Here is an 8,412-nt window from a genome sequence, read left to right as displayed (position 1 = left end):
TTTTTAAGACTGTCTGGAGACTTTGGAGATGTTCCTCGTCACCCTTACCAGTAACAATGATGTCATCTTGGTAACACTGAGTGTCTGTGCAGCCTTGCAAAATAGCTTTCACGGTCCTTAGCTTTCTGCCAAAGTGCAGATGCAGATACTACTTAAAAATAAGCCTATTACAGCGATAAAGCCCTTTATGAGCGTTTATGGTAAGAAACACTTTGCAATCTTTTTCCATTTCCATCTGTAGGTGGGCCTCAGATAAGTGCACAGGTTTGCAAAGATATCCTCTATTCTGAGCAGAGGGTGTTAATCTACTTTCAGTCTGGGTTGATGGTGACATTAAAATCACCACAGATCCTGACAGACCCATTCTTCTTGGCTGCTGGGACCACTGGCATTGCCCATTGGCTCCACTCAACCTTGGAAAAAAAATTCTTTCAGCCTCCATGCGATCTAACTCACTGGCTATTTTATCGTGGATATTAGAATTACAGATTGGCTTTGTAAAACTTTGGTGTGGCATTTTCATTTAACTCTGTTTTATCCTTGATATACTTGAGTTTTCCAATGCCATCCTGGAACACTGTGGTGGCATCATCCAGTAACTCTCTTAATTTGCCTTCAGTAGACTCTATTGCAGGAGGTGTGGCATGCACATAATGAATGAATCGCCAATCAAGTTGTAGTTGACTCAGCCAATCATGGCCCCACAATGGTGGTCCTTCTGTTTTTACCTCTTACAAGCCCATTATGGCTTATTGGTTGTCGTATTTCACTGTGACGGATGTCACTTCCATTGGAGTTACCTTTTCTCCAGTATATGTTCTTAGTTGGATAGCTGCAGGCTTCGGGTAAGTATCTTTAAAATGCCACTCAAACTTATTTTGTGGAGTGACTGAAACAGCCAATCCAGTATCCAATATAATTTTAAATTAATTTGGTTCACTTCTGGTGTAAACCATATTATCTGTCTCTCATTAGTTTCCACATTATAAATTTCAAGACTATGCAGCCCTCTGTCACTCCTATCAGTATCATATTTTTCCATCAATAACATGATTAATGCTCTTTTTGAAACTGCAACTTGACTTTTTAATCTTTTTCTCTTCCCTGTGCAGTCCAATTATTTTCGTCTGCCTGACATACTCTTTGTTTATGTCCTAACTGTTGCATTTTCTGCAAGTTTTGCCTTTAAATCTGCATTTGTCTGGGGTATGTGAGCCCCTGCCACAAATTGTTCAGCCAGCAGTCATTTGGCTAGACGCTGCAATTTTGTTCATGCTCCCTTTCAATCCTGACTGCAACTCAATTGCATCTCTGGCTGCTGTTTCCATTGATACAGTGATTTCAACTGCTCTTTTAAATGTAAGTTGTGCTTCAGTTACAATAGATTTCTGAATGCTGTCTTGAAAGATTCTGGAAAATAAATCTCTCAGTGAATCATTAAACCCATCATCACTGAACTGACAATGCTCAATCTCTCAATTCAGCAACAGACATTGAAATTGACTTCTCTTCCTTTTGATTTCACTTATGAAACCTGAAGCATTCTGAAATCAACAATTTGAGTTCTAAATGTTCCCGAATTACTTTCATGATATCAGCAGAGTTCATTTCAGCTGCTTTGTTTAGTCAAACTTCTAAGCAAACTGTATGCTTTTCCACCCATTGCATTCAGCATAACTGGCACTCGTTTTCGTTGGCAATTTCATTTGCTTCAAAATACTGTTCAGTATATGATATCCAGTCATCTCTTGTGCAATTGAATGCAACTATCTTTCTGATATAGCCGGGCATTTCTATTTTTTAAAAAAATTGTTATTATCAGCTGGAACTCACTGTTTATGAAACTGTGAATTTCACCGAATTTCTGCCCTTTGTTAAACTCAGCCATCTCTTCCCCTCTGAAGAACACATGCTGCAATTTTTTTGAACTTGAATGTCTCAGAACTTTTTTTAAAACACGAACGTCTCGCTGTGTTTCAACTGGCAGGTAGTCTTCTCAAGGCTGTTCAAAACTTCCTTGTTACCACTGTTATGGTTTGTAACTCCAAACCAAAAACTAATTGAAAGAAAAACATGGGGATCCGAGGGATACGTGTTTTAGTTTTATTCTTTACTTTAGTGAGCTCTGCTCATATGACATGGTGGCGGAGTGACGTATGCTGTTCATGTACTTACACATAATGAATGATGTAAACAATGAATGCATAATCACAGTATATTTACAATATTATTCAAATATTACTGGAATATTAGATACATAATGCCTGTGACACACCACTAATTACCAGCAGCCAACCAGAAAAAGACTCCTTCATTCCCACTCTTTGCCTCCTGCCAACGAATCTTCTATCCATGCTAGTCTCTTTCCGGTGATACCATGGGCTATTACCTTGTTAAGCAGCCTCATGTACTGTACCTTATCAAAGGCCTTCTGAAAATCCAAATATACAGCATCCACTAACTCTGCCTGTTATGTCCTCAAAGAATTCCACCATTTTGTCAGGCAAGATTTCCCCTTAAGGAAACTATGTTGACTTTGGCCTGTTTTGTCATGTGCCACCAAGTACTCTGAGACCTTATCCTGAATAATAGACTCCAATTCATCTTTCCCACCACTGAACACAGCCTAACTGGCCTGTAATTAGCTTTCTGCTGGCTCCCTCCCCCCCCCCCCCCCCCCCCCGTCAAAGAGCAGGGTGACACTTGCAATGTTAATAGTCCTTCGGAATCATTCTAGACTAGTGATTCTTGAAAGATTATTGCTAATGCCTTCACAATCTCTTCAGCTACCATGTTCTGAGCCCTGGGGTGTAGTTCATCTGGTCCAGGTGACTGTCTAACTTCAGTCTTTTCAGCTTCCCAAGCACCTTCTTCTTAGAAACAGTAACAACACTCACTTCTGCCCCCTCAGTCTCTTGAACTGCTGGCATACTGCTAGTTTCTTCCTACAGCAAAGACGGGCACAAAATACTTATTAAGTTCATCCACCATTTGTTTGATCTCCATCACCTATTCAGCATCATTTTCCAGCAGTCTGATATCCACTCTTGTCTTTCTTTTACCCTTCATACATCAGAGAAAATGTTTTGTATCCTCTTTTATACTATTGGCCAGATTACGTTTATATTTCATCTTCTCTCTCCGACTTTTTAATTGCCTTGTTAGTTTTTAAAAGCTTCTCAATTCTCCACCTTCCCATGATTTTCTGCTATATTATCTGCCTTCTCTTTTGCTTTTATGCTGCCTTTGACTTCCCTTGTCAGCCACATGCTCCGTCTAGAATGCTACTTCATCTTTTCTGCATCTTCTGAATAGCTCCCAGAAACTACAATTACTGCTGTTCTGCTGTCATCTGCGCTAGTGTCTCCTTCCAATCGTCTTTGGCCAGCTACTCTTTCATGATTCTGCAATTCAATTTACTCCATTGTAACACTCCATTGTCTGCTGTAGCAGACTTCAGCTTCTTCTCAAACTGCAGGGCGAATTCTATCATATTATGATCACTATCTCCTAAGAATTCCCTTACTTTAAAACTCATTAATCAAATCTGGGTCATTACATAATACCCAATCAAGAAATTTTCTTCCTCTGGTGGTGTTAACCACGAGCTTCTCCAAAAAGCCATCTCATAGTCAATCTACAAACTCCTTCTCTTGGGATCGGGCACCAATCGGATTTTCCTAATCTACCTGCATTTTGAAATGCACCATGACTATTGCAAAATTGCCCTTTCTACGTTTGTACATGCATTTTCTATCTCCCATTGTAATTTGTAGCCCACATCCTGGGTACTATTCGAGGTCAATATACAACTCCCATCAGGGTCTTTTTACCCTTGCATTTTCTTAACTCTACCCACAAGGATTCTACACCTCCCGATCCTACGTCATCTTTCTAAGGATTTGATTTCATTTTTTTTTACCAACAGAGCCATGTCCTCCCCCTCTGCCTACCCTTTCGATACAATGCGTATCCTTGTACGTTAAGCTCCCAACAATGATCTTCTTACAGCCACGACTCCGTGATACCCACAACATATCTGAACAACAGCACAAGATCATTTACCAAATTCTGTGTACTGCGTGCATTCAAATATAGCACCTTCAGTCCTGTCTTCATCACTCTTTTTGATTTTGATGCCTTGTTGCACTTTTAACCCATCCTACTGACTGCAATTTTCCCCTATCATCTGCCTGTCTTTCTTCACAGTCTCACTACACACTGCGTCTGGTTGTAGATCAACTGCCACACCCTCAGCCCTACACTCTCGTTCCCATAGCCCTGCAAAATTAGTTTAAACCCTCCCCAACAGCTCCAGCACATCTGCCCATGAGGGTATTGGGTTCAGGTGCAACCCATCCTCTTTCTACAGGTCATACCTTCCTCTGACAAGATCCCAACGATCCAGAAATTGGAAACTCTGCCTCCTGCATCAATTCTTCAGCCACACATTCATCTTCCAAATCATCCTATTTTTACCCACACTGGCAGCAAAACAGAGATTACTAGCTTGGAGGTCTTTCAAAAGCTTTTCTACCCAACTCCCTATTTTCTCTCTTCAGGACTTCTTCCCTTTTCCTAACTGTATCATTTTTGCCAAAATATACTTCCACTGTTCACCCGCCCCTTTAAGAATGTTGTCGGCCTGATCCGAGACTTCCCTGTCTCTGGCACCCAAGAGGCAACACACCATCCAAGTGTCTCTTTCATGTCCAAAGAATTTGCTGTCTGCTTCTCTAATTATGGAATCCCCTTTCACTACTGTACCCCTCTTCTTCCCTACTCCCTTTCTGAGCCACAGACAGATTCAGTCTCAGTGCCAGAGATCAGGTTGCTGCGTCATCCCCTAACAGCATCCAAAGCAATTTACTTATTATTGAGGGGAATGGCCAAGGGTACTCTGCACTGACAGTCACCTGGCACCTGCAACTTTGGGGTGGCTACCTCTCTGTAGCCCCCACTGTATCTATCACCTCCACACTTTCCTGTGTTAGCCAAAGGTCATCCAGCTGTAGCTCCAGTTCCTTAACATGAAGGAGCTGCAGTTCAGTGCACTTTGTACAGATGTAGTTATCAGGGTCTCCCAGAGCTCCTGCATCTCACAAAACAACATACCACTAGCTTTAACCCGTTCTCAGTACTATGTACTACTGGGGGGAAAAAAAAACTTACTTAGAACCTCTGCCTGTGTTTGCCCAAACCTGTTGAGCAAAAGCCTGACCACTCTAACACTGTCCAATCACACAATGGCCACTCTACTTATATCCCACTTCTTTTTATTGGCTGCTGCCAAGTGCCCAATAGACCATTATAATTGCAGCTTACTGAAAGGTCTTGAAAGCATCTGTGCTCTTTTAAAATCTCGTGCTGCTTTGCCATTGAATGACCTCTTGTGCTGATGCAGCCCGCTTAAAAGCTCTGTAAAACTGAGGAAGAAGCCAGAATAAGAAGGTGGGGAAATGGAAGGAGGACAAGCCTGAAGGTGATAACTGAAGCCAGGTGGGTGAAGGAGGCGGGGAATGAAGTAAGAAGCTGGGAGATGATAGGTGGAAAAGATAAAGGGCTGGAGAAGAAGGGATCTCATAGGAGTGGAGAGTGGACCATTGGAGAAAAGGAAGCAAGAGGGGCACCAGGAGGATGTGATAGGCAGGTGAGGAGGAGAATAAAGAGTGGCCTAGAGAGGGGAAATTGAAGAAAGAGAAGGGGAGGGGGCGGAGCCTTACCAAAAGTTGGAAAAATTAATGTTCTTGCCCTCAGATTGGAGGCTACCATGACAGAAGATGAGGTGTTGCTCCTTCAACCTGAGAGTGGCCTCACCATGGCAGAAGAGGAGGCCACAGACCAACATGTTGGAATGAGAATGGGGATTGGGATTAAAATTGTTGGCCACTGGGATATCCTGAATTTTGTAAATGGAGCAAAGATGCTTGACAAAGTGGCCCCCCAATCTACGTTGGGTCTCACCAATGTAGAGGAGGTCACACCGGGAGCACCGGTTCCAATAGATGACCCCAGCAGATTTGCAAGTGAAGTGTTGCTTTAGCTGGAAGTACAGTTAGGGGCACTCCGATCCCTTAAATTTCTGTGTGTTGCCAATGGAATCCTGCCATTAGCCTTGTACCCTGCTTTTAAGATTGACCTTCCCAAGTGTATTACTTCACATTTTTCTAGATTTAACTTCACCTGCTACTTTTTAGCCCAGCTCTGCGTCCTGTCTATATCTGGCAGTAACCTATGACATCCTTCTGCACAATCCACAACACAGCCAACCTTCATGTCATCTGCAAACACACCAACTCAGCCTTCCACTTCTTCATCCAAGTCAATTATAAAAATCACCAAGAGCAGAGATCCCAGAACAGATCCCTGTGGAACACCCCTGGTCACCATCCTCCAGGCAAAATACACTTCCAGTATCACCCTGTCTTCTGTGGGCAAGCTGTTCCCAAATTCACACGGCCAAGCTTTCCCTGGATCCCATGCCTCCTGGCTTTCTGAATTAGCTTACCATGGGGAACCTTAAGAAATGCCTTACTAAAATCCATACACACCACATCCACTGCTCTACCTAGCAGTGAGAATATAGCACGGCCTGGATGATAGGAGGGGTCTTTGATGAATCCGTGTGGCAGCATTCATTGTAGATGGTGGGGAAGGCTTGACCTTTGATGGACTGGGCTGAATCCACCACTTTTTTTTTAGGTTTCATCATTTAAGGGAATCGGTGTTTCCATACCAGCCCGAGATGCAACCAGTCAAGATACTCTCCAGAATACATCTATAGAAGTTTGTCAAAGTTTTAGATGGCATGCTGAATCTAGGCAAATTCTATGAAAGTGAGGGTACTGTTGTTCCCTCTTTGTAATGGCACTTATGTGCTGGTCCCAGGATATATCAAAGGATCTATAATGGGCCAGCATGCAAGTGCCTTTACTAAGAGCATACAACAGTACCCTTACCTTCATAGAAGTTTGCCTAGATTCAGCATGTCATCTGCTGTGATGCTGTAGTCTGGAACTTAAAGGTACTGATCCTCTCCATCTCTGATCCCCTGATGAGAACTGGCTCACGGACCTCTGGTTTCTTCCTTGTGTAGTCAATAACCAGCTCTTTGGTTTTGTTGACTTTGAGTGAGAGGTTGTTGTGGTGGCACCGCTCAACCAGATCTTCAATCTCTCTCCAATATGCCAATTGGATTCAGCCAACAAGAGTGGTGTTCTCAGCAAGGTTAAATATGGCATTGGAGTTGTACTTAATCTCTCAGTTATAAATATAAAAGTAGAGCAGGGGCCTAAGCACACAGCTTCGCGGTGCACCTGTACTGATGGTGATTGTGGAGATGTTGTTGCTGATCTGTTGTTGGGGTCTGCATATGAGGAAATAGAGGATCCTGTTGGGCAGGGAGGTATCGAGGCTTAGGGCTTGGAGCATAGTTTGAGGGGATGATAATGTTGAATGCTGAGCTGTAGTCAATGAAAAGCAACCTAATGTATCCACCTTCATTGTTCCAGAGCTGAGTGCAACGTCATCTGCTGTAGACACGTGTGACCGAGGCAAATTGGAGCAGATCCAAGTCACTCCTCAGGCAGGAGTTGATATGCTTCACGACAAACTCTAAAAACAGTTTCTAAACAGTGAATGTAAGTAATACTGGATGATAGATATGGAGGTAAGTTACCACATACTTCTTGTCACACCCTTACAGAATTCAATCAGTCTTGTAAAACATGACCTGCTCCTCACAAAGTCATGCTGACTATCTCTAATAAGGATGTTCCAAATGATTCTAAATCCTGTCCCTATGAACCCTCTCTATTAGTTTTCCAGCCATTGATGCAAGACTCACTGGTCTTTCATCCATTGCTTTCCAATTGGTATACCTACAGCACATTTCCAATGTGATTTCTAAAAATCTTATGCTTATAGATAATTGTTCATGGATACATACATCTAGAAATTAGCAGTTTGAACCAGGTGTAGGGGAATGATCCCTGTACTGAGAATTGGCCTTCAGCCCTTTTTACCAGAACCTGCAGGCATCTTGCTGGGCTGACTGTGGTTTTCAGCTTCGAGAGCAGATTGCTTGCAGGAGCCTTCACATTAATCCTGAGAGAGGCTGTAACGATCGAGAAAAGGAAGATGGCAGTCTCATACCACATTGCAGATTTTGAACAGTTGTTAGGACTTACTTGTGGCTGCAAGCAATCCAAAACCTGCTTTAGAGTTGTAAATATACAACACAGAAACAGGCCCTTCAGCCCAACTTGTCTATCCTGATCAAGGTACCTATCTACAGAAATGTCGTTTGTCCAATCCCTCCAAGTACCTGACCAGATGCCTTTTAAATGTTGTAATGTATCTACCTCCATTACCACCTCTGGCAACTCATTCCAAAAACTACCCTCTGGGTAG

This window comes from Hemitrygon akajei, chromosome 2 (genome assembly GCF_048418815.1).
Source record: "Hemitrygon akajei chromosome 2, sHemAka1.3, whole genome shotgun sequence".
NCBI lineage: Eukaryota > Metazoa > Chordata > Chondrichthyes > Myliobatiformes > Dasyatidae > Hemitrygon > Hemitrygon akajei.
Note: the sequence above shows the minus strand (reverse complement) of the source record.